General features: G+C 39.7%; 1 long non-coding RNA gene across 1 annotated transcript in view; it reads right to left on the bottom strand.

Moving 5' to 3' along the window:
• Window positions 1–11,057: 11,057 nt before the first annotated feature.
• The window catches only part of LOC116558255, a 31,608-nt gene continuing 15,083 nt past the window's right edge, over window positions 11,058–27,582 (bottom strand). Inside the window, exon 3 of the long non-coding RNA XR_004271921.1 lies at window positions 11,058–12,827. This is a non-coding gene — a long non-coding RNA (uncharacterized LOC116558255). The remainder of the gene's footprint in view (window positions 12,828–27,582) is intronic.

Consider the following 27,582-nt stretch of genomic DNA (forward strand, 5'->3'; position numbering starts at 1 on the left):
ATGCTGAGTATCGAGGATAGACTTGAATACATGTTTACCAAATGAATGTATAGAGAATAGAAGAAAGCAATTCTAGTTCACAGGCATTTCTGTAGCAGAAAAATTGATATAAAAATTCCTAGGAAATGTTTTGTACATTTCAAACATTCCGAAGCCATTTAATAGAACTCGGTGAAACCCCAAAACTCTAAATGCTGGTTGTGTGTGTATGTGTCGTAGGCAGTAATTTCCTCCTGAGATTTCGAGATGACGTGTGTGAGGTAGTTGATCTATCACTGTTGCTTCAGTACAGATGAACATATATAGTTTTCTAAATAATGCTCGGCTGTATAAACATCACGCTAAAAGCACACAGCAGTGGATAGGTAACCTGGTGAGATGGATGGAAATGCCACTGCCAAGCTGGACTTTCCCAGGTGGAAGGCGTGTGTGCTAAATGGAAACTGCACAGTCGACCTGTGAAAAACATTTACATGTCAGCAGAATTGACTTGAAGTGTGGATGAGGTTGACAATTCTTTACATGGTGTTCACTTCCTCCAAAAAAATCTTCCCTACCTGCCTTCAAAGGGACCTAATACTCTCACTATCGTATTGCTCTTTCAAGTGTGGCAAAACAAATTAAATCACTATGAGCTATAACACTAATTAAGGCATGGGTTGGACTTTGTACGTTTTTTGAACCACATGCAAATGGCCACCCTACCCCAAGGACATCACCAATCCCTTATGAAACAGAACTCTCATGTGCACTCCATAGCCACAGCCTTGCCTGTGATCACAGTTTTTGATTCTCAGCTCCCTTGACCTTGTGTGCTTTGGCTCTTTTTTCTCAGTTTTTCTGGTTCTCCACTTCCTGGAAGCTTAAAAAAAACCTGTCTCTGGCCATGTTAGACAAACTTCATTTCCAGTAGTTTTAGGCTCTGGGAACCTATTACTCTGTAGCTCCCAGGAGTTGGTAGAGCTTCTTCTGGCTTGCTCTGGCATGAATAGGACTTAGATCCTGCACAGGATCTCTGATAACATCAGTCAGTAGAACAGTGACTGCAGCGGGCTGGTTCAAGGGAGACCAGCTCCTTGGGAAAAGGCTAAATATTGTGTATTTCTGGCATCACAATCAAGTTGGGACTAAGTACATTGCATCAAACAATGCTGCCTTATTTTAGGCTCTCACCATTCTGCATTACATTTTATTTCTGACAATAAAACTGAGGGATGTGTAATAAAAGGATTGAGCAAAATTCCATTGTGCTTCAATGATCAACCTATAACCAAGCAGAGTTCCCCATGTTCTTCTGAGAGTGCTCTCCAGCAAAATGTATTTTATCAAAAGACTGTTGTCTGTAAAAAAGTAAGTATATATAAAGCAGCTTGTCAGAAATGGTGCACTAAACTATGACAGAGAATGATGAAGTTATTGCGATATTTGAGTAATTATTAGTATGTGAATTGTTTATAGTTTACTGAATACTTTGACTTACATATTATTATTTGGTCTTCCTGATTCCAATCTCACTCTACTAAAATATGTCCTCAGTAAGACAGATTGTTAAAATGCGGTCAAATGATGATATCGCTCCTCTGCTCAAAACTCTTCAATGGTTTTCCTATATCTCACTCAGATTAACAATCGAGTCCTTGCAATGCGGCTGATATTTCTTTCTGTGATATTTACCAGCCCCCCCAACCCCTTAATTTTCCCTGTTTGTCTAGAGAGAAGCCTAAAATTCATGCTACTAGTATGAATTGTTTGAGTTCAGGGTCATGATGATTTAGAACATATTCTCTGGCCCACATAGTCTAGTTCTCATTAGTTCTCAAATCTCATCTCACTTCCCTGGCTCATTCCAGCCTAGCCACACTGTCCTCTGTTTTTCCTCCAACACTGCCCTGTTGGAATAAACTCCACTTGGTCATTTTTTATATATTGTCACATTCTACTTGCTAAAATTTGGGGAAGAATTTTTCATCTGTTCTCACAAGGGAAATTGGTCTGTGGTTTTCATTACTTATAATGTCTTTGATTTTGGTATCAGAGTAATGCTAGCGTCATGGAATGAGTTGGAAAGTATTCCCTCTTTTTGGACTGTTTGGAATAGTTTCAGAAGGAGTAGTACCAGCTTCTCTTTGTATGTCTGGTAGAATTCCGCTGTGAACCCATCTGGATCTGGGGTTTTTTTGGTTGGTAGGCTATTAATTGCTGCCTCAACTTCAGCCCTTGTTATTGGTCTATTCAGGGTTTCAACTTTTTCCTGGTTTAGGCTTGGGAGGATGCAAGTGTCCAGGAATTTATCCATTTCTTCCAGGTTTACTGGTTTATGTGGATAGAGTTGTTTGTAGTAATCTCTGATGGTGGTTTGCATTTCTGTGGTATCTGTGGTGATGATTTCCCCTTTATTGTTTTTTATTGCATCTATTTGATTATTCTCTCTTTTCTTTTTTATTAATCTGGCTAGTGGTCTATTTTGTTGATCTTTTCAAAAAACAGGCTCCTGGATTTATTGATTTTTTTGAGGGTTTTTTGTGTTTCTATCTCCTTCAGTTCTGCTCTGATCTTAGTTATTTCTTGTCTTCTGCTAGGTATTAAGTTTTTTGTTTTCTTTCTGTGGTTTCTTCCTTTTTCTTTTAATTAGTGAAAGAGTTTTCCATTTTTTCTCCTAGTGTTCCTTTGTTTTTGAGGGAATAATAGGGGAAACCTGTGGAGTGGGCCAGCGGAGAGCCCCATACTCTCTGCGTTCAGGCACAAAACTGTCCACTGTTCTCATCTGCACGGCCAGAGGTTTTGAGTTTTTTTGATCTTGCTCCTTTAGTTCTTTCAATTTTGACAATAGCATGTTGATTTTAGAGCTTTCCTTGCTTCTCATGTGGGAATTTATTGCTATGTATTTTCCTCTAGACACTGCTTTAAATGTGTCCCAGAGATTCTGGTATGTTGTGTCTTCATTCTCATTGGTTTCGAAGAACATCTTTATTTCTGCCTTCATTTTATTGTTTATCCAGTCAACATTCAAGAGCCAGTTGTTTAGTTTCCATGAAGCTGTGCAGTTCTGAGTTCGTTTCTGAATTCTGAGTTCTAATTTGACTGCACTGTGATCTAAGAGTATTCACTCCTCTTCAATTTCCTAGAAGAGTTCACATAGAATGAGTATTTTATCATGGCTTAAGTGTTTTTTTTAGCATTGATGAAATAATTCAATTTTTTTAGCACTGATGAAATAATTTTTTTAGCACTGATGAAATAATTCAGGCCTAGGATTTACTTCATGAAAAGTGTTTTCATTCATGTACTTCTTTATAAATTGAATTTAAAAAATAAACAATTTTCTTAATAGGTACAGGGCTATTTAGTATCTGTTTGTTCCTTCTTCAATGCACTATGATAGCTGTATTAGTCAGTTCTCACGTTGCTATAAAGGAAAACCTGAGACTGGGCAATTTATAAATAAATTAAAAAATTAAATAAATAAATAAATAAAAGGTTTAATTGGCTCACAGTTCCACAGGCTGTACTGGAGTTATGGTACTGGCATCTGCTCAGCTTCTGGGGAGGCCTCAGAAAACAGAATCATGGTGGAAGGTGAAGAGGGAGCAGGCAGGTCGCATGGCTGGAGCAGCAAGACATAGTGAAGTGGGAGGTGCTATACACTTTTAAACAACGAGAACTCATGAGTACTCACTCACTGTTACAAGAACAGCACTAAAAGGTGGGTCCATGAAGGACCCACCCCCATGATCCAATCACCTCCCACCAGGCCCTTCCTCCAACATTGGAGATTACAGTTGAACTTGAGATTTGGATGGGGACTGGGGACGTGGGTCAAAAGCCATAATGATACTTCATACTATTCAAGATATGTGTATGTTTTCATCAAAGTTGTCAAGTTTATTGGTATAAAGTTGTTCATAATATTTCTTTATTTTCCTTTATTGGTCAAATCTGTACTGTCACTTCTCTCGTTCCTGATATGGGTAGTTGGTGTCTTCTCTTTCTCTTTTTCTGATCTGTCTTATGAAAGGTGTATCAGTTTTGATTTTCTCAACAACAAGTTTTTAATTTTATTGATTTTCTCTATCATTTTCTGTTTTCTATTTCATTGTTTCCCACTCTGATCTTTATCATTTTCTTTCTTCTCCTTGGGTTAGGTTTTCTTTTCTGTTCTTTTTCTAATTTCTTAAAGCAGAAGCTGAGGTTGTTAATTTCAAACCTTTCTTCTTTTTTGATATGGGTGTTTTAGTTTCATAAATTTAGATATATCTTATAAATTTCAGTATTTTCTGTTTTCAATTTCATTCCATTCATTCTCTTTTGATTTATTCTGTGACTCATGAGGTGTTCAGAGGTGTGTTATTTAGTTTCCAAATATTTATGGATTATCCAGACATGCTTTCTGTTATTTATTTCTATTTATTAAATTGAGCTTCATTTAATTCTGTTGTGATGTGAGGGCACACTATATATTGTGTGAATTCTTTTAACTTTATTGAGATTTATTTTATGGCCCAGAATATATGGTCTTGAACACTATAGACATGTTCTTGCCTCAGAGCTTTTGCATTTGTTGTTCCCTCTGACTGGAATATTATTTCCCCAAATGTTTACATGGTTCATTCCCTCAATCCCTTTGAGTCTTTATTCAAATGTCGTCACCTCTATGAGGCCTAACCTGACCACTGAGTATAAAATGTGCATATGCACTGCGCCAGGCACTCCTCACTCTCCTTCCCTGAATTAGTTCTATTTCCCTTATTACGTGTGTGTGTGTGTGTGTGTGTGTGTGTGTGTGTGTAGTTTTTTACTTACTAGAACATATACTCCATGAACGCAGAAATCATTGTCTATTTCACTCATTGATGTACCCTCAGCACATAGGACATGTCCAGCACATAGTAGGTGCTCCATAAATATTTTTTATATAAATTTGATTTTTAAATCACCTGTGAGAAATAGCTAGGGCTGATTTTATTGTCACTATTTTGTCAACATAGTAACCAGCTAATGAAATATAAAATCAAGACTCTGTACACTCTCTGTTGTACAGCATAATTCCTGCCACTTAATGCCAGCGGCTTCATCATCATTTTGTGCCAGGCATTATGCTAGAATCCAGGGATACAAGATGAAGCAGCACAGTTCTGGTCTTCATAAAGGTTAGGGAGGGCTGGAGCTCCAGCTGCATGGTGGGAGTAGCTAGAGGTAAAACTGAAAAGCAGGAAGGTCTTGTACACGATGTTAAATTCTTTGAGTCTATCCACAGAGCAACGAGAAGCCATTGGAGGGTTTAAGACAAGAAGCAGCATGATCACATTTCCAAATCAGAATGATTTAGATTGCATAGATTATTTTCATTCAATGTATGTATGTTGAGGGTCTAGGTCTAGTTTGTTTCAAGGACCCTTCTCAGTGCTGCAGGTACAGCAAAAAACAAAAAGCCTCAGGATGCTTATAACCTAGTGAAGAAGACTAGACAATAAACAATCAAATAAAAATACAATGTAATTTCAAGCAGTTGTAAATGCATTGAAGTAAATAAAGGAGGTTACGTAAAGGAGTTGAAAGTCATGAGGTATGTTTAAAACAGAGTTAGGAAAGCTCTATTAAGAAAGTAATATTTGAGTAGAGATACCAGTGAAATGAAAAGCGGGGAGACAATTCCAGAGAGTTTCAGGTGGTTGGACAAGGATGATGCAGTGGTTGTGACACAGAAATGAGCTTTGCATGCTTGAAGAAAGTCAAGGCAGCCGGAGTGACTGGAGTTGAGTGAATGATGGGGAAGAGTGATAGGTACTAAGGATGATAAGGTGGGCAAGGGTAGATGAAAGTGTGTTATAAACTGGAGATGGGTTTTATTCTGTGTAATGAGAAGTTACTAGAGAATGCAAAGTAGGGGACCAATGGTATCTGATTTATTTTCAGGATGACTCTGGTGGATGTATGAGAAATAGACTGCAGTAGGGCAGGAAAGGAACCAGTATAACCAGTTAGGAGACTATTACGGTAGCATAGGCAGAACAAGATGGCAAAACCTGGAGTCCATGTGGAGATGGTGGGATAATTCCATATCTCACCTTCAGAGAATATACATTTTTTAAATACTCCATGCTGTGAGATTTTCACACACTTATTTGCATTGGAGGAGGCCTGTGGTTGCCCAAATGTTCTTGTGTTTGTATGGGTTAGTAGGTGTCCCAATCATATTTTCCAATATAAATATTTTAAAAATAAGTAATAAGGGTAACGTATTTATCTCTTCTCTTTGACTCCTATCTCTATTTTGCAATCGATTCTGAATGTCATGGTTGACTAGATGAAGTCACCTGTCCAGTAGTTATTGATAGAGAAAATAATAGGGTCAAATGTAAAAACTTAGGGCATTCTAACATTAAATGAGCTTGAAGAAAAGTCATCAAAGGGACTGAGAAATCAAGATTAGAGGAAAACCAGGAAAGTGTGGTAGTTGGAAACTAAGTGAAGGACATATTTTAAGGAAGGTAGAGATAGTCATTTGCTTTAAAACCTCTTGCAGGCTGACTTAAATGAGGGAATATGAAATTGGTAGAATGGCCATCTACTAAGCCTCAGTTATCTTGTATATAAAATGAGCAGAGTAATGGTCATCTGCCTGATAAAATGATACTGAGAAACAGTTCCTGCCACATAATAAGTAATGGTAAGCCATTCTTCACAGACAGAAAGAGCTGGATATATGGGAATGAAGCTAGTTAAATGGACTGAACTGGAAACATAGCAATATTTGGAAATGAAAGCCCAAAAGAGTATATGAGTAACTAGTTGGGAAACTGGAGAATATGTCTTTGTGTGTATGCACGCACTTAAATGCACCAGCGCAGTAGTCCTCGTAGTAGAGGAAGGGCAGTTAGACATATAAAGCTTTAATGATGAATATTAAGAAAATAGTTTGTATCATAGTAGTATAAAAGGCGTTGATTTTCTTGTCTCAATTAGGATTTGGAGCTTTATCAGTTATCTATTTCTCCATAACAAATCCTAATTTAAAACACAAGAATTTATCTTTTCCTAAATTGCTATGCCTTAGCAATTTGGGCTGGGCTCAGCCAGTTGGTTCTTTTGCTGGTCTTGCCTGGGGTCACTTATCTGGCTTCAGTCATCTGGCAGCTTAAGTGAGGCTGGATGGTCTCACGCACATGGCTGAAGGCTGGCTCTCCCTGTTGACCAGGTGTGGTCTCCCATTCTCATGGAAACTGGCCAGGCTTCCTACCTCACAGCAACAACAGCTTTTCGGAAGCTGAAAGGCCTTTTGCTGCTGAGACTCTGAAGTCATATGATGTCCCTTCTGCAGCCTTCTGTTGGTTTTAGGCAAGTCACAGAGCCAGACTAAATTAAAGGGAAAAAGAAATAGACTCTATATCTTGATGGGAAGGGGTGACAATGTTGCATGGCAAAGAGTCATGTGCAAAAGAATCATAAGAATTGTTGTGGCCATCTTTGTAAACTTGTTGAACAGTAGTCTGATGGCACATTTCTTGTGTTGCTATCATATGCTCACCAAATAGGATCTCAAATATATGAAAACCTTCCTACCATCAACTATGCCCAGAATGAGAATTGTACATATTATGCTATGTGCGTGTTAAAGGTAGGAATGAGTAAAGGTACAAGTTGGTCCAGAGTTTGCACTCTGATGTGATATTACCTATGGTCAAATTCTCCCTTGATGAGAATATGGGTAGCTGGCCAAGGAGACCAAGTGTTTTTTGTTCAGGATGTTTCTTCTACTCACTTCCACTGTATCTACTTTATTCATATTTATCTTCAGATCCCAGCAAGGGCACATGAAGATAGAGGCCGTGCAGTAAGTTCTGTCCAAGAATCCAAAGTCACATTTTCCTTGGTGTAGAAGTCAAAGATGACCCTGTTCTGTGATGGGCCACAAAATCTTGCAGAGTCCTTGGGAATATTGTTTCTTAATGTTTTTAAAGCAAAACTTTCCTTGATTAACTAGGGCCTCTGCTTTTCTTTTCTTTTTTTTAATGTGTGAACTTATTTTTTTTAATTTTTTATTAAAAATTTTTATTTAGTATACTTTAAGTTCTGGGGTACATGTGTGTAGGGGGGAGATCCCATACGTGCCAAGGCAGGAGCAAAAAGCCTCAGCCTATTTCCATATAAATAATGAAGAAGAAGGTAACTAGAAATATAACTGTAGTAGTTATTAGTTATTCATATGTGATCTTAGTTATTTATAGGTGATCTTAATTCTTTTACTAGTGCCTCTCAGGTCAGAAGTGTGAACCGGGGGTGACATTGTGAAAGAAATGACACTAAGGCAAGACGCTTTAAGCTCTCTATGACACCCACATAAGGGCTGCTGGAGGGCGCCTTGGCTGTGCAGCAATGCTAGCGCTGGGAAAGCACCTGCTGTTTAGCCAGCTACGAAAGGAGACATCCAAAATAGCTGAGACGTCTCCTTCCCCAGAGGAGTTAGGAGAAAATTCCGCTTCTCCAAGCTCTTGTGGTAAGGTCTGACGGCTGTCAGGCAGGCCCACAGACATCCGGGAGCTTAATTGTCTCTGTGTGATGCTGTGCTTCAGTGGTCACGTTCCATGTCTACTCTCAAGCTCTCCTTCTGCACCCGGTTTTTCTTAGAAAAGATAATCAGTAATAGCAATATAAATCTTAATGTTTTTGTTCTTTCTTGATAAGTATGGAAAAAGTACTGATGCATTATGCTCCTTACCTCACTTCAGGTGCCGGAAATTCCTAAGCCCCTACCTGAATGAGACGTGACATACTTGACCCTATCACTGCCACGCCCTATCTACCTGCCCGCATTCTCTGACCACCAAGACCATGCCCTACCTACCCTGCCCCCAGATTTGCAACTCAATTAAAGTGAGAGCATCCAGGCGTTCTGGGCCACTGCTGGTCTCCACGATTTGGACAGCAGTGGACTCCAGGGCCCAAACTCTTTTCTCTATCTCTGTGTCTTGTGTCTTTTATTTCTACAATTTCTCATCTCTGCACCAGCCAGGAGGGGCTCACAGAACCCTGTAGGGCTGAACCCTACACATGTGCAGCTCATGCAGGTTTGTTACATAGGTATACATGTGCCATGGTGGTGGTTTGCTACATCCATTGCCCCGTCATCTACATTAGGTATTTCTCTTAATGCTATCCCTCCCCAGTCTCCCCACCCCCTGCTATTCCTCTTCTAGCCCCCCCCCGAGGCCCCGTGTTTGATGTTCCCCTCCCTGTGTTCTTATTGTTCAACACCCACTTATGAGTGAGAACATGTGGCATTTGGTTATCTGTTCTTGTGTCAGATGGCTGAGAATGATGGTTTCCAGTTCCATCCATGTCCCTGCAAAGGACATGAACTCGTCCTTTTTTATGGCTGCATAGTATTCCATGGTATATATGTGCCAAATTTTCTTTTCTCTTTCTTTCTTTCTTTTTATTTTTGGCGGTTTTCTTCTTTTCTTTTTCTTTTTTAAAATTATACTTTAAGTTCTGGGGTACATGTGCAGATTGTGTTGGATTGTTACACAAGTATACACATGCCATGGTGATTTGCTGCATTCATCTGCTTGTCACCTACATTAGGAATTTCTCCCAATGTTATCCCTCCACAATTCCTCCACCCCCTGCTATTCCTTCCCTAGTACCCCTACCCACCAAGTGGCCCCAGTGTGTGATGTTCCCCTCCCTGTGTCCATGTGATCTCATTGTTCAACACCCACTTATAAGTGAGAACATGCGGTATTTGGTTTTCTGTTCTTGTGTCAGTTGACTGAGAATGATGGTTTCCAGCTTCATCCGTGTCCCTGCAAAGGACATGAACCCATCATTTTTTATGGCTGCATAGTATTCCATGGTGTATATGTGCCACATTTTCTTTATCTAGTTTATCATGGATGGGCATTTGGGTTGGTTCCAAGTCTTTGCTATTGTAAACAGTGCTGCAGTAAATGTATGTGTGCATGTGTCTTTCTAATAGAACGATTTATAAACCTTTGGGTATATACCCAGTAATGAGATTGCTAGGTCAAATGGTATTTCTATTTCTAGATCCTTGAGGAATTGCCACACTATCTTCCACATTGGTTGAATTAATTTACACTCCCACCAACAGTGTAAAAGCATTCCTGTTTCTCCACATCATCTCCAGCACCTGTTGTCTCCTGAGTTTTTAATGATTGCCATTCTAACTGGCGTGAGATAGTATCTCAATGTGGTTTTGATTTGCATTTCTCTAATGACCAGTGACGAGGAACTTTTTTTCATATGTTTGTTGGCTGTATAAATGCCTTCTTTTGAGAAGTGTCTGTTCATATCCTTTACCCACTTTTTGATGGGGTTGCTTTTTTCTTGTAAATCTATTTTAGTTCTTTGTAGATTCTGGCTATTAGCCCTTTGTCAGATGGGTAGGTTACAAACATTTTTTCCCATTCTGTTGGTTGCCAATTCCCTCCATTGATAGTTTCTTTTGCTGTGCAGAGGCTCTTAAGTTTAATTAGATCCCTTTTGTCTATTTTGGTTTTTGTTGCCATTGCTTTTGGTGTTTTAGTCATGAAGTCTTTGCCTATGCCTGTGTCCTGAATGGTATTGCCTAGGCTTTCTTCTAGAGTTTTTATGGTGTTAGACCTCATGTTTAAATCTTCAATCCATCTAGAGTTAATTTTTGTATAAGATGTAAGGAAGGGATCCAGTTTCAGCTTTCTGCATATGACTAGCCAGTTTTCCCAACACCATTTATTAAATAGAGAATCCTTTGCCCATTGCTTGTTTTTGTTAGGTTTGTCAAAGATTAGATGGTTGTAGTTGTGTGGAGTTCTTTCTGAGACCTCTGTTCTGTTCCATTGCTCTATATCTCTGTTTTGGTACTGGTATCATGCTGTTTTAATTACAATAGCCTTGTAATATAGTTTGAAGTCAGGTAGCGTGATGCCTCAAGCTTTCTTTTTTTTTTTTTTTTTTTTTTTTTTGCTTAGGTTTGTTTTGGCTATGCGGGCTCTTTTTTGGTTCCATATGAAGTTTAAGGTGTCTTTTTCCAATTCTGTGAGGAAAGTCATTGGAGCTTGATGGGGATAGCATTGAATTTATAAATATCAACTCCGTTTTTCTTTTAGAATTTGAATTCAAGAAAAAGAATATCTTAACAGGTACAGTGAAGCATAGCTCAGGTGTCAGACTGTCTCAGATCATACACTTAATGACTCTGTGACTATGGCAAAGATAATTAACCTCCCCATAACTCAGTTTCCTCAAGTGTAAACTGATGACAACACTATATCCACTTCATGCAGTTATCGTAATAATTAAATCAGTTGGTACATGTAAAGGAATTGAAATAATGCTGAATATATGGTTAGCATTCAAAAAGTCTTAGGTATTATTACTGTTGTTGTTTTATTGCTGTTGATTTTTATATACCACATAAGGCATGACAAAAAAATTACAGAAATATACACACAGATTCCCATTTTGAAAAATGCTTCCAGTTAAATTGGGAAAACAAACTATGTTTATACAAAATATTTGAGTGGTTAAAAGACCATATTTAAGAAAAACAAATAGTAAGACTAATAACTCACATGATTGCTGAGGAAGATCAGTATGGGGAAAGATGATCAATACAGGGATGTGTCACTTAGAAGAAGAATTTTGGGAGAGATCCCAAAGAAATGGTGTATAGTGGGAGAATGTCCCGTGTGACAATTACCCAGTCAATTGTCAATTACCCAGCCCCCAGTTCCCCCATGCTCAAAAGTGTATGAAGGGGAAGTGGTATACTCTTTTCTATTACTCAGACTTGATTCTTTGAAACACTCCTAACCAACCTTTTAGAGGGTATGTGTCAAAAGTGCAGTTACTTGTCCCTTTAATCATAATACCAGTTTACTCATATTGGGTTGCTGTTTTTGTTGTCACTTCAATAGGTGAGTTTTCTACAACACTATCAACTTCTCTGTAAGGGAATATGAGAGTTGATTCAAAGAAAATGCTGTTGGCTCCTCTTGGTGAAGAGCAAGGCACTTCCTAAGCTTTGAACACGTTTTTTACTTCTCCCATTCTGCCCAGACTCTATTCTCTTGTGGAAATATGTGCATAAGTCTACAATTGCATTTCTTTGCATATCTGAAATTTTATGTGGCAGTTTTGCTAACAACTCCTCTAGTCTACCTTAGAGGTTGTAAACATTTATTTCCACTTTTAGTCCAGTGACAAATAACTTTTGGCTCTTCTCTCTCAAAATTTTAATGTATTGTTGTGTTTGGGTGTATGTTTTAATATTTTGGTGTACGAGAAACCTAAATGGTTTCCTATACTGTCGATGTCAAAACTAGTACCTATATTCTCCATTTGAATCCACACTGAATACTATATAAATTATCTTATTAAAGCACAGGCCCGATTATATACTTTCCTTTCAAATACTCTTGATGGCTGCCTATCGCATGTGACATGTGACATTCAACATGTCACATGTTATGATTCGTGTGTCATGATTCATGTCATGATTCAAGACATGATTCATCATGTTTTGATTCTGCATGCTGTAGGCAACATGTGACATGTGACATTCAGGGCCCTTCACAGCCTTTTCCTAGTCCAGCTTTCCAAGCATCCTTCACCCTTTTCTAATCTTGTGTGAGTTCTTAAGGCTCGGTTGCTTTGATTACACAAACTCCTCTCAGTAGAATGACTTTTCCTCTTTCCTTTTGGACCATTTTCTGAAGACCCTTCAAAGACTTTCCCAGCTACTCTAAATAATTGTTCTCCTTCTAGGCTCTCATAGCTTTTGACTTACCCTCCAACTGGTTGTTAGCAGTTGGTGGGTTTCTAGCCTGCAACAAAAGCCATAATTTAGAAACATTGAGTTAGTGGGCATCACAGACTATGACTGCCTTCTGGATCCATGGAAGGTTCTAAACAGTAAATTTTAAAACCTCCAATTTGTTCAGCCCACTCACACATTTGCTGTCTTGGACACTCTAGATGCCTTAGAATTTTATTAGAGTTTACTTAGAAATCTGACAGGACATTGTGGGTATACCAGTTGAAATTAGAGATACCTACTCTAGTGTGGGTGCCCCTCTGGTGTCTAGGGTTCTATGTACATTATCTCACCAAGGTTGGCCTCATATATGCACTTTACAGGGAAGGAAACTCAGATTCTGAAAGCCAGATGCTGTGCTCCAGAGGCACGTGGGAGGCAGGGAAGCACAGTGGATGCTAGCATGGATGTCTGCAGCCCAGCTCGTTGGGTTTGAATTCCTGCTCATCTCTTCAGCAACTTGTATCCATTACAAAACCTTTCTGTGCCTAAGATTCCTTTGCTATAAAATATGATGGTAGTATCTTCAATACGTTGATACATGCAAATCACTTAGAACAGAGCCTGGCATATAGTAAGTACATCTAAGTGTTAGCGATTATCATCATTGTCACATTATTAACTTTAATAAGCACATAACTAAAGAGGAAATGAGTCAGGATTTAGACCCAGATCTGTTTGGCTCTAAAGGTTTCCATTTGTACATGTCAGCCTACCTCCTGCTGTGTCCATTTGCCTTGAGGTTAAGGAATAGAATGAAGAGTCCTCTTCAACTTTTCTCTCAGAGACCCAAGCCCTTAATCAAATTATTTTAGTTTAAAATGCATGACCAGTACCTCCTGCGTACTTTATGGAGGTTGAAATCTCCACAAGAATTAGAATGAGAGAGTTCAAACTCTGCTTCCATACAAAGGCATGGTAAAAACCATGGATCCTCTTACAAAATTTGCTCTGGGAAAGTTCACTGTGCTTGTAACATTACTGGGGTTTGCCTGGAGTTTGGACCTTCTGCACAAATCCACCTGGTTAGAAAGTATTCAAACCAACCTGAGCATGCCTGTTAATACAGGACACATAGCCACCCTGTCTACCTTCCTTCCCCCATTGAGGGGTGAAGGAAGGTTTTGTAAAGTTGTAGGAGTAGTTCTTTCTCCCCACCCTACCTTCCTCCTTCCTCTGTTCCTCAGAAAGGCATAGGCCCCACATTGCTCAGGAAGAGCAAAGCAAGAGGTGAGAGACAGATAAGAAAGGTGTTATGTCTGGCATGACTGGTTTAGGCTTAAGTTTGGGCCTAAATAGCCATGTAGGGTGAATGTTTTCTACACGTTGGCTGTAGTTTGCTGTGTCTGCATTCACAGGCTACTTTAATTAAGCAAGAGGCTTAGATTGTGAGATGAGTTCCCTGAGGGCATCATGCTTTTAATTTAGTTAAATTAAATTAAATCCATCAAATTAATTCTGGGCCTCAAGCTATGGCAACAGACTAGGTTCTGTGGAAATAAATTTGTATAAGGCAAGGTTAGCAGCCCCCCAAAATTCTAAGTCTTGTCCAGGAGACCAAAAACAAATAAACAAATAAATAACTCTAACCCATGTGTTAAGTTCTATAGTGGAAGAGTGCATGGAAAACTGTGAGCCCATGCAAGCAGGAGAAATGGCCCAGATGACTGGTTAGGGCAGGTGGTGGTTTGAGGTACCAGTCAGAGAAAAGCTACCTCTGGATAAGAAACAGAAAATTATCACATAAAACAAGGGGAGATGAACACATCAAGCAAAAGGTAGGGAAGGAGCTAAAGCTTACAGATGTGAAAACACCTGGCTTATTTAAGTGAATGATCTGAAAATAGTAGCTTGGAAGTATTCTAAATGTTTCATAAGATTACCACCTTACAGCAGTCATATGAGCCAGTTATTTCCACTTTATAGATGATCAAACTAACTTTCCCAGTGATATAGGCAGCTCATCACTAGGTTTGAAAAAGACAAGCTACCTCCAAAGAAAGATACAATGATTAGTCATTAAATTTAACCATTATTCTCTATGCCACCTCTCTAGATTGAGCCTTCTTAACTAGGGTTAGTCATCAGAGTCATTTGGGAGATTTCTAGAAAGGTAAAGATTATATTCCCCTGAGAGAGACTTAGTGTCTCCCCTTGGTAAATTGTTCCACTAAGTGGTAAACAGCTCATTGTTCAAAACTGAGCCCTGGGAGTAATTCCTGGTAGCCCTTCCTTCTTTATCTTCTACATCTAGTTCACCTTCAAATTTTTTCAGTTCTCCACCAAAAATTTATCTCCAGTGCTCTCACTTCTTCCCATCTCAGCTTCCAGTACTCAAATCCAAGTCTCTGCAAACCAAATGATCTCTCAGCTTCCCTTCTAACCACCTTCTAACCCTTTCTCCAAATCACTGCTACAGTGATGGGATCATACTCTGGCTCAAAGTCTTCCCGCGGCCTTCCAGTTGCCCTTGGAATTCAATCCAAACCTTCACTGTGGTTTTCAAGGCTCTGCACAGCTCAGCCCATGCCTATTTATGGGCTCATTTCATACCACCCTTCCTGTTGTCCTGCCATATGGATGTTCCTTCTCTTTCTCCAATGTGACAAGCTCTTTTCCACCTGAGGGTCTTCCTACCTGTTGCTGTTCCTTCTGTGTGAATGACCTGTTTCATACTTGGCTCTTTCTCAGGTCGCAGACCTTCCCTGATCCTCTTTGACAAAAGGTCCTTTCTGTCATTCGCGTGTGGGGCACTCTCTTCTTCCATAGCAAAACTTGTTATGCTTATATGTGGTTACTTATTGAGATCCATGTCCCCAACACAAGCTCGAAAGTTCCATGAGGATATGGATTATGCCTGCTGCATTCACCATGGCATTCCTTATCCCTAGCCCAGGGCATGGCCCAGAGCAGAGGCACAATATGGTTCTAATGAATAAGTAATGGACAGAGTAGATACAAAAGTACATAAAATCAGAAAAGAGGAGATTGGATTTGGCAAGGAGGTCATATTTGCTCAGCTGATTTCACTTAAATGGTGGAGAAAAAAGCAAACACAGTGAACTGTGAAGTTGGATGAGAAAGCAAAGAGGAAATTAAGTTATTCTCATGTGAAGCAAATGATCATAGTTACTACATGCCGGACTCTGAACTTGGCACCTGACATTCATTATTTCATCACTGCAGCAACCATAGGCAGGATGTTCTGTAATCTCCATACTTGGAATGAAGTAAAGAGTCTCAGAGAGGTTGAGTGATGTGCCCAATGTCACATGCCCCAAACATAGCGACACCAGGCCCAGGCCCACCTTCAGAATCCAAGCTCCTAACCACTGAGCCAACCGCTCTTGAATGTGCAGGGGAGTCATGGTGGTGGGTGGCTTATTAAAACCACTACCCTCAAGCAATTGTAATTAAATAGGCCTAGGTGAGGGCCTAGGAATCACTGGTTTTAACAAGTGATTGGTTTTGAGTGATTTTGAGGTAGGAGCCCAGGGGTCCTACTTCGTGGAGTGTCACTCCACGGTACGCGTCACGAGAGAGGAGATCTTAGGTCACTTTCAGCTTCTGAACTAAGCCTTGGAGCCTCCAAGACTCCATTTTGTCTATATAATTGATAAAAATGTTTTCTCACAAGTTTATGATGACTAAATGATGTAATTTATAGAGTTAATATACAGCAGGTACACAATAAAGATTGGTTTCTTTCCCCTCTCCTGGACTTCTCTTTCAAGAACTTTTACTAGGTTAGGAATGAGAGAGAGAGATAATTTGAAGTGGTGTCAGTTTCTGGGAAGGGTTTTTTGTTTGTTTTGTTTTTCCGTATCTCTAGTTTTCATATAGGAAAGTGGAGGCACTAAGCAATGAAGTAACTTGGCCTCAGGTCATAGCTAGTAAGTGGCAGCCCTCTTAACCTCTATGCTATGTTGGTGGGCAAGTTAGATTTGGAAAGACATTTGCAGTCAACACTTGCTGAATTTCACACTCAGCTGATCTTTCTATGTCTTTGTTCTTTTTTTTTTTTTTTTTTTTAGACGGAGTTTCGCTCTTGTTACCCAGGCTGGAGTGCAATGGCGCGATCTCGGCTCACCGCAACCGCAATTCTCCTGCCTCAACCTCCTGAGTAGCTGGGATTACAGGCGTGCGCCACCATGCCCAGCTAATGTTTTTTGTATTTTTAGTAGAGACGGGGTTTCACCATGTTGACCAGGATGGCCTTGATCTCTTGACCTCGTGATCCACCCGCCTCGGCCTCCCAAAGTGCTGGGATTACAGGCTTGAGCCACCATGCCCGGCCGTCTTTGTTTTTAAGACCTTTCCTTTCCCTTTTATTTGTTGATTTTGGTCTTGACTTTTCTATAATATATGTCTTTTTGTTTTTACTATAACCATCAAGTATTTTTAGGAGACTATGTAGTATTAAAATCAAATAAATGTAGTCAATATATGAGGTAGTGGGTAGATCACAAGCACAGTTAAGGAAAATTGCAATGTTTGGGATACTTGGAAATTGGGAATCTCTAGTAGAAGCTGCAAGGGCTTTAGAGGCTTCAAGTAGCACATGTGAGGAGATGAGAAGGTGAAGCCTCTGCCAGAGGGGTGGGACTGCTTGCTTCTGACACCTTATCTTACCCTGAGTGAAAAGATCAGAAAGTGTCCTGGGATCTTGTCTTGGCCCTTCCCTTCTAAACCTTACATGGACTCTCTCCTTTAGGGGTGGCTTGTTTGCAGCTTTCCTATGGCTATGCCTTTATCATGGGGAAGCACATGACCTCACATCCCTATTTCTGTGGCCTTACTTTTAGAATATGAAACCCATAATCCAGCCCTGAGTTCAAGCCCCTGCCTGCATTGTCAGCTAAAAGTTTTGTGTCCATCTGGCTTGCCTTAGATAAGGCCTCGGTACGAGGTCTTACTGTGTTTTTGATTGATGTTTTGAGCCCTTCCTTCTTCTGCAGGTCCTTTTGCTTTTCTCAAAAATTGTATTTGTTCTGACATGTTTTATATTTGATCTTGGTGCCTAGGTTTTTAATTGCTCTTTATCTCAAAAGCTGTTTGTATAGTACATTAGAAATGTGCATTGCTCTTTTCACCAAGAATTACAATTAATATGACCATCTGAAAATAGACTCCATTCTATTTTCCCAATTTACATTAACTTAATGCATTAGGGTTCGCCAAAGAAATAGAACCAATAGGGTGTGTGTGTGTGTGTGTGTGTGTGTGTGTGTGTGTGTGTGTAAGACATTTATTTCAAGGAGCTGATGTATGTGATTGTGAAGGCTTGGCAAGTTCAAAATCTAATGGAGAAGATTGACAGACTTAAGACTCAGGAAAGAGTTGCAGTTCAAGTCCAAAGGCATTCTGCTGGCAAACCAGGAAGAGCTGATGTTGTAAATGAAGTTCAAAAGCCATCTGCTCAATTCTCAAAAGAAGATATACAAATGGCCAAAAAACATATGAAAAAACTCTCAACTTCATTAATGATCAGGGAAATACAATATCAAAACCATGATATGATACCACCTTATCCCTGCAAGAATGGCCATAATTTTAAAAAAAAATTAAAAACCAGTAGATGTTGGCATAAACGTAGTGATCAGGGAACACTTCTACACTGCTGGTGGGAATGTAAACTAGTACAGCCAGTATGGTAAACAGTGTGGAGACTCCTTAAAGAACTAAAAGTAAAACTACCATTTGATCTAGCAATCCCACTAGTAGGAGTTTATCCAGAGGAAGAGAAGTCATTATTTGAAAAAGATACTTGCACATGCATGGTTATAGCAGCACAATTCGTAATTGCAAAATCATCGAACCCACCCAAATGCCCATCAGTCAACAAGTGGATAAAGAAACCATGATGTGTATACATGATGGAATGCTACTCAGCCATTAAAAGGAATGAATTAATAACATTCACAGTGACCTGCATGGGATTGGACACTATTATTCTAAGTGAAGTAACTGAGGAATGGAAAACCAGACATGATATGTTCTCACTGCTACATGGGAGCTAAGCTATGGTTGTGGAAAGGCATAAGAATGATACAATGGACTCTGGGGACTTGGGAGGAAGAGTGAGGGGGCGAGAGGTAAAAGACTACAAATATGGTGCAGTATATACTGCTCGGGTGCTGAGTGCACCAAAATCTCACAAACCACCACTAAAGAAGTAACTTATGTAACCAAACACCACTTGTACCCTATAACCTGTGGGGAAAAAAAGGTATCTGCTAGCAGAATTCCTTTTTACTTGGGGACAATCAGCCTTTGGTTCTAATTAAGGCTTCAACCAATTGAATGAGGCCCAGCTATGAAATAGAGGGCAGTCTAATTTACTCAAAGTCCACCGATTTAATTGCAGATCTTATTCAAAAACTCCTTTACAGAAACATCCAGAATAATATTCGACCAAATATCTGCCATTATGGTCCAGCCAAGGGGGACACATAAAATTAACCATCCCATTTAGTGTTTTTCAAATTGGACTCTGTAGATGGTATTAATAGGTTGGTAGGTGAAATTAAAGGGGAGGAATTCAAAGTTTAACTATATTTGTGACATGCAACCCACTATACCTCCTTCTTGGAGTGCCATATTGCACATTCATCTGTCAAAGACTGAGAATTCCTGAGGTCAAGACAACTGCTTGGCTTTGTGTAACTGCTGCCCGAAGAAGGCAGGGCAACTTGTATTATGCGGTCCTTCACCTTGCAGCCCCAACCTCCACCAATGCACTGAGAGGATGTGGGCTAGGGTTGTTCTCCTCTAAATCCTCAATCCTAAACCCTGACTTTCAGATCTAAATTACACAGAGATGTTTTTCTAAGTGCCAAAAATATGTGCTGTGAATTAATTCAATAAGATAGGATAATGATTTTATATTCAGTGGTTCACAGGCTTTTAAATAAATCCCAGGCAAAATAGTTAAAGCTTCTGTATTGTAGTGATCTGAGATACCCTGGACGATGCTTGGTCTTTCCAGCTCTATCACTTTGCTCCCTTGATGGTTCCTTCCCCTTTTGTCTTCATTTCTCTGCTCCATGCCATTTAACCTCTGTCTTTTGCCACTTCATGCTTCCTCTATATCCCCAAGGGATCTCTAAACAAAACCATAAGGAGATATACCACAGAAAGAGCAAAGTTGTTGCTATTTTTGTAGAATGGATCCTGTTCTCTTTCTGCACTAGATGCAAAGGCCTCCTCGTCCTGTACTCTATGTATCGCTTGTCGTCTTTCCTTAATTAAAGTGCCCACAGGCTGGAACTATGGTATGCCTGTGAAGTGACGATAATAGGCATTATTAGTGACCTATAAACTAAGCTTGTTGAATTGAATTGAGTTCATACGAGTCAAATCAACTGGGGGAATCCAGATTCTCCACCCCCTCAAACCACTGGCCCAGTTTATGTCTGTGGCTTTGACATGACTTCTTGTGAAAAGTGCTTGGGAGAAGGAAGCTGGTTGCACATGCTCCTCTCATCCCTTCCCTCTCCTTATTTTAGGGAGAAGAAGTGAAGGCAGAATTCCTCTGGTTGAGCATAGTCTATTCCTGCCTTCATCAACAATTTCTGCGTTGAGGCTAGCATATCTGCATGTCCTTGTTTCCTTTCCTAGCCAGAGGCTGTCATGGACCAAACTCAGAGTAACCCCCCTGAATGCAAGTGGGATAGAAGAGAGTCTTATGTGGGGCAAAACATAAAGGTGGAACATTTGCAAACTCATCTCTCCAGTCCTGGCAGGTGGCGGATAAAAGCTTTCCTTATTACTTAAAAAAAAAAAAAAAAAATTAGATCCTTAATTAAAGCAACTTGGCATGAAGAGAAAAACCAATTAAAAGGAAAGAAAAAACAAAAGAACCTATAAACCACAATCTAGCAACTAGGGCTAAGGGAGGCAGGAAAGAAACATCAGAGTAGGATGTGCTACATTTCCATGCCACACTACTGAGCGCAGGAGGTAGGCTGTTTTTTTCTTTCTGATGAACTTAACACCCCCACATAAAGGAACATTAAACCTTTCCAAACCCAAAGTAGATTGCTTGTTCTGACATTCCAGGGTAACTGAAGGGGGCCTGGGAAACCCAAACAGGAAACTGGAAGGCAACAGCATTGGAATCTGCTAGAGAAGCTTCTCAGTTCTCTCTAATTTTTCTCTATTAGATGTCCTGCTGCCTTGTAGGCTGAGCAGGGTGACTTTTGGCTCTCATAAGGTTTGGCTGCCTCAGTGAGGCCTCAACACTATTGATTTTGGCCCTTGCTGATCCTCTCGCTGTGGCTCCATGGTACTAGTAGTGGACACCAATTGGTCCAGCATGCTGTGGTCTGATGGTTCTCTTGACATCACTACTTCCAAGTTCAGTCTCCACTTGAGTTGTCTCCTTAAGTGGGAAGTAAACAATATTGGTTATTATTGAGCAAAATCAAGGGTGAAATTTGGAGCTTGACTTAGCTGGAACATCATCTCAAGATCAGTTCCACGGTGCTTCTTTCAATTCATGCTCTTTGAAATATGGTGTCTGTGAAAATGTAGCTCCTTTTGCATTTTCAGGTTATTTGGAGGAGTTACAGTATATATATGGTGGTCAGAAATAGCAACATTAGCTTCTGAGGAGAGACCACAAAAGAAAAACTGCACTTATAGTGGTTATTAAAACTGTTTAAATTCTTAGAAATCAATTGTTGAATAATTGAACCACAACCCACAGTTTGATTAAACTAGGTCAGATTTATGTTTACGTTAGTTGACTACTTGTAAACTGGGTTGATGTGGCAAAGAACCACCAAACAAGTGCTGCTAAACTGAGAGCTCGATGAGACAGCTATTTATTTTATATATACCTCTAGTCCTGGACAGTTTCCTGTTGTTACTGTGCCTTAGGAAGCAAGTGTATAGCCAATATCACCTAAAGACTCCAAAACTCCGAGGACTGTGCCCAAATATTTACAAAACCTTTTCTGGCCTCAGTTTTCTCATCTAGAAACCTACCTCATAGCAATGCCTGAAGGTTCAATGAGATAATACATATAACCCCTGACAGAGAACCAGAAACACAGTAATGAACTAAAGAGTAACTATTATTTGAACCTAGGAAATTGCCACCATCTTCCTTCTGCATAGGAGTAAAAGGAAGCTGAAATGCTTGAGTGATTTCCCAAGGGCACGAGGGTAAAAAATTGAAATGATTCTATCAGGTCTGGCACATGAAGGGCATCCCAAACATTTATTTCTTCTCACTTCCCTAATATGTGGTTCAGCCCAAGGCAAGAACACAGAAGGAAGTTGTGTTCTTGTGTTCAGAGCATTCACTACCATATTGTAAATTGCGGCCATGGAGAGCCAGGCTCTGACCAGCTTTATGGTCAGCATTAAACAAGAACAAGACCTAACAGGTAAACTTGAATGGAATCAGGAAAGTCAGAGGGAAGGCAGCGTGCTCTGAGATGCTTACTGGGGAGGACAGTGCAGAAAGTGTGTGAGTATGGCAAGGGGTGCGGGCAGTAAGGTTTGAGATTGGGAAAATGATGGAGAAAGCAAGAAGATGAGGCATGCAGAGAGGTATTTTGCTGTGAATTATTTTGACCAAGGATGTATTCCTCAGATTGGAGTCTGAAGACCAGAAAACCATGGATATATTTGTGTGGCTTAGTAAAAACTATTTTTCTTTAAAGAGACTTATACAATATTCAGCTTTGAAAAATGCTGAACAAAAGTCATCTCTACTTCAAATAGGTAACTTCACTGATTGGCCAGTGCCTGCACAGTGGTCTAGACTTCAGAACCACTCTATAAATTAATCCTTTCAAGGATATAGCATCTAGCTCATCAATGATGGTTTCACTTGCTTCAGATGATTAGCACCATATACCTTAGGTCTATTCCAGAAGTGTTCGTGGAGCACCTTGGGTGTAGTGGTAAACATTCATATATAGGAAAAGTTAAATCTAAAAATATGTGATACACTCTGAATTAAAATTATCAGATTATTGCAAATATCACCTTGAGATATCAACTATCAATGCTTTCAATTTCTTAATTTTGGAAGTTGTTTTATTGATTGATTGAGATGGAGCTTCACTCTTGTTGCCCAGGCTGGAGTACAGTGGCAGCGATCTCAGCTCACTGCAGCCTCTGCCTCCCAAGTTCAAGCGATTCTCCTGCCTCAGCCTCCTGAGTAGCTACAATTACAGGCACCCACCACCATGCCTGGCTAACTTTTGTATTTTTAGTAGTGAAAGAATTTCAACATGTTCGCCAGGCTGGTCTCGAGCTCCTGACCTCAGGTGATCTTCCTGCCTCGGCCTTTCAAAGTTCTGGGATTACAGGTGTGAGCCACTGCATCTGGCCTATTTTATTTTTAAATCACAGTAATTTTGCTTTCAGTGGGCTTCAAATATTTTAATACTACAGCACCAGATTCCTAGCTCTGACCACAGTGAGTACTGCTTCCCTGGTGTATCTCTACACACTGGATGAGACGATAGTAAAGCCTAGGGATGGGGGAGCCACCAGACGGGAAAAGACAAGACCTCTGAATGACTGCATGGAGGAGAGCTGCCCACTTGCCCAGGAACTTTAATAAGTGCAAGAAAACAACTTCTAGTGTGTTAAAGTTCTACCTTTAAAAACCATTCCAATCTAATAATTCAGCTGGGACAAAAATATATACTCTGATGCTGATACATCTGAGTTCTTATCTCAAATAGCAGAACACCTTGATTCCTAAACAGTACAGTTAAAATAAAATATGTGTTACTATTAAGTGACAGTTATGGTTCTAGTTATCTTAAACATATTGTCTTATTTCAGTCTCCCAAGATCCTTAAGATGTAGGATGGTTTTAATCTTTACTTGAAAGATGAATAACTGAAGAAACCAAGGCACAAGGAAGGGAGCTATTTTGCCTAAGATCACATAGCTGTCAAATGTGATCTTAGATTTGGAATTTAGATTATTTGGACTCAAAAGTTGTATTTTCAAAGGTGAACTTTCAATCATGCACCAGATGTACATAAAATCACGTGGAGTGCTTGCGGCAGAGACTGCTTCCTGTTCACTGAAATCTACTGCTTCTTCTTATTGGAACGCCGGCTGGCTGGTATTTCCCTTCCTCCCTTATAGGGAGCTGTTACGCTGTGACTGAGATCTCCTTAACAGAATGAGAGGAAAAAGGAAAATTCATCAGTCTCGTTCATTACAACTTCCCATAGTGCTCCTCCATGCTGTTTCCCCTTCTACCTGGTGGATGCAGATGACCATCAAACCTAGGATATCAGAGAGCCACTGATGGAAAACGTCTGGGTCACTCAATGACTGCTTGTGGAGAAGGTTCCTACCAACCTCACCCTGAACCATCCTATGAGCAAGACATTAATTTCTACTGTGCTAATCTACTGACACTTTGGAATCTGATTGTTCTCTAACTTATTTTACCTTAACTAATAAATAAAGAGCTTTTTAAAATACAGTTTCCTGGTCTGCACTCCAGCCCTCCTAGGTCAGAATCTCTGGGATATAGACGATATATCTCTGATTTCTAAAAGATCACCCATGCAATTCAGAGATAGCCAGTCTTTAGCAATGTTGCACTTCATTTCACAGCTGACTTTTTCCTTTTCCTAGATAAATTCTTCTAGTTAGATATCTTAAGAAAATGTTTTTCCATTTTTAGTTTGCCTGATCTTTTTAAAAACGCTGTAGCTCAACAATTTCTATTGCTTTAGAAGAAGCTTCACTTAGTTTTTTTAAAAGACAATCCCGGGCCGTCGTGGTGGCTCACGCCTGTAATCACAGCACTGTGGGAGTCCAAGGTGGCCAGATCACCTAAGGTCAGGAATCTGAGACCAGCCTGACCAACATGGAGAAACCCCGTCTCTACTAAAAATACAAGAAAATTGCCAGGCGTGTAATCTCAGCTGCTCAGGAGGCTGAGGCAGGAGAATCACTCGAACCCGGGAGGCGGAGGTTGCAGTGAGCCAAGATTGTGCTGTTGCACTCCAGCCTGGGCAACAAGAGTGAAATTCAGTCTCAGAAAAAAAGATTCAATTCATTTGACCCAGGGGATTCAAGATGTGTCATCTCATGATGAGGGCACCAAATCATCTATTTCCTTCTTTGTTCCATCTCTCCCCCTCTCACTTTCTCTATCTCTTCCTGCCTATTCTTCTGTCTTTTTTTTATCTATCATGGCTATGTAGCCTTCCTCAAAGTATGTTCCTTCTATTTTATTGTATAAATATATACCTTTTGCATTGTGCAATTCCTTGAAAATAACATGTGGCAATTACAACATGAGTTTCATCAGCTGTTCATGTATTATAGTGATTACTTTGAAACGTGACTGATATATAAATCTTAGGGGAGAGAGGACGTTAAGAGATTCTCAGGTATGGTTAGGTCTCCACCTGCTATTTTTCTCAGTTTAAAATTGAGATTGTATTTCTTGCATCATTTCATCCATTATTTATTTTTTCTGACTAAAATGGATTATTGAAACTCCACATAGTGATAAATTTGATCTCCTCAAATGCCTTAAATGTTTGTAATAGGATGACATTCTTATTTGTCAAGGGTGTATATAAAAAAAGTCTTTGATATGTCTAGATCCACTGATAATTAGTAGAGCAGCATCATACAAGGATAGTTAATGATTTATAGAGTGCTTACTGTGTGCTGGCTGCCCTTCTAGGAACTTTGCATAACTTAAGTCCTTTATTTCTCAAAATAATCCTAAGAGTAAAGTCCTGTGTTTATGTTCATTTCATAATGTGGAAATTGAGGCATGGAAGCACACGGGAACATGCCCAAAGTCACACAAGTAGGGGTGGTGTTGGGACATGAACCCATGTAGCCTGGCTTCAGGCTCTGTGCCTTTAGCTATTATACTCACTGACTGTTTTTATAGATAAGCACTGTTCCACATGATTTTTAAAAATCACTCTAAGGGTATATTTGCTTTCTATTGGTTTGTAACAAATTATCACTATTTTAGAATCTTGAAACAACATACTGTTATTATTTTACAGTTTCCATGGATCAGGAGTCCAGCCTTGACCTAACTGCGTCCTCAGGTCAGGGTCTCAGAAAGCTGCAGTCAAGGGATCAGCTGGGACTATGGTCTCATCTGAGTTTCAAAGTCTTCTTCCAAGCACACAAGCTTAATGGCAAAACTCATTTCCTTGCAGCTGCAGAACGAGTGGCAGCTTGTTCCTTCAATGCCAGCAGGAGAATCTTTTTCTGACTCAGTGAAGTCCAAACCCTCTTTAAAAAGGCTTCCAGCTAATTAAGTCAGGTCCACCAAGTATTATCTTCCTTTTTGATGAAATTTTCAATCAATTTTGGATCTTAATTATATTTTCCAAATCCCTTCACTTTCACCTATAATGTAATCAAATTATGGATGGAACACCTGGGCAGAGATCATTGGGCTACCTTACAATTCTTCCCAGACATAGCAGAGTGGGCATGTCTGATCCCTTCTTCTATGAGTGAGGGAGATGGCTAAATACTGATGGCTTCATCAGAATCTGACTCATTAATCTCGGCTTATAAAAAATATCTGCGATTTGTTTTTCAACGTTTTATACATAAAAATTTCCTTCTTTAACTTTTTTTCTAGAACTCTTTATACAAGCTTTGTGGCATAAATAAATTAGAAAATTTTTTGAAAATTATCTTGTAAATTTACTCTGCTGATTACTTTCCTGAGACAGTTCTTAAAACCACCTTGTCACTTTTGTCCTTTGATCGCCTGTTGGGTAAAAATCGAATTCCTTAGTGTGTGACAAATCAAATCCCTTATGCACTAACCAAACATACCATGTTGTCTTAGCTGCTTGCCACTGACTTCTCCTCCAGCGTTTCACTCTAAAAAGTGGATAGGAAGAATCGAAGGAGGGAAAGAAGGCAGACAGATGGTTACTGTATTAAGTTTGAATCTCTCCAGAAGTTTCAAGCAGGCCCCAGGACCTAATAATTCATTGATCAGTAAACCATAACCTGCAGTCTTAGCTGGTCTGATATAATATTCCTTTCCTTAGAAGTTAAAGGTTATTTTAACCCTGGGAAGGTATAAACTAATTAGAGAAATATGAATAAGTAAATTACTTTAAATATGAAAAGCGAAGGTATAAAAATAAGTGTTTTCATCCTGTGTATTCTATTGTTTCCGTTATTCCATTCCTCTGCTTCTAAGGTACAATATTATTTACATATTTATTTAGTGTATTGATTATTATCTGCCTCCCTTCTTCCTACTCTTTTCCTTCCTGTCAAGCATAAGGGTTTATTTTGATTACTGAGGTATTCAAGCATCCAGGACAATTTATTGGGTTCTGTTCTTAGGATTTTGGGCTCATTTAAGAAAAATTAGCATATTAAACTTGTAATTATTATTATTATTATTATTTGCTCTTTGATCCTAACACAGATTGGAGGACATTTCCAAAGAGGAGGGTACAAGGGGAGAATGGCTGTGTGTGTGTGTGTGTGTGTGTGTGTGTGTGTGTGTGTGCGCGCGCGCACCTGTGTGCATGCATGTGTATGCATGTTTTTGCATGCTATGTCATGGCTAAGTCAGCAGGCAGGATTGTCTGTCAGTGTAGGCCCTCTGAGGATGTAAACTCTCTAAGGAATAAATGCATCTGGAGAAATTCCACTTTCTGCAGTTTTAACCCAAATTGTTTTCAAGAGGGACACAGAGATCTTCCCTCTGGAGAGTAGGATCGGGCATTATTACTGCCTCCCCCCTTTTAAGTTTTCTG

Source organism: Sapajus apella, unplaced genomic scaffold (assembly GCF_009761245.1).
Source record: "Sapajus apella isolate SASKATOON/1434 unplaced genomic scaffold, GSC_monkey_1.0 scaffold2, whole genome shotgun sequence".
Classification (NCBI taxonomy): domain Eukaryota; kingdom Metazoa; phylum Chordata; class Mammalia; order Primates; family Cebidae; genus Sapajus; species Sapajus apella.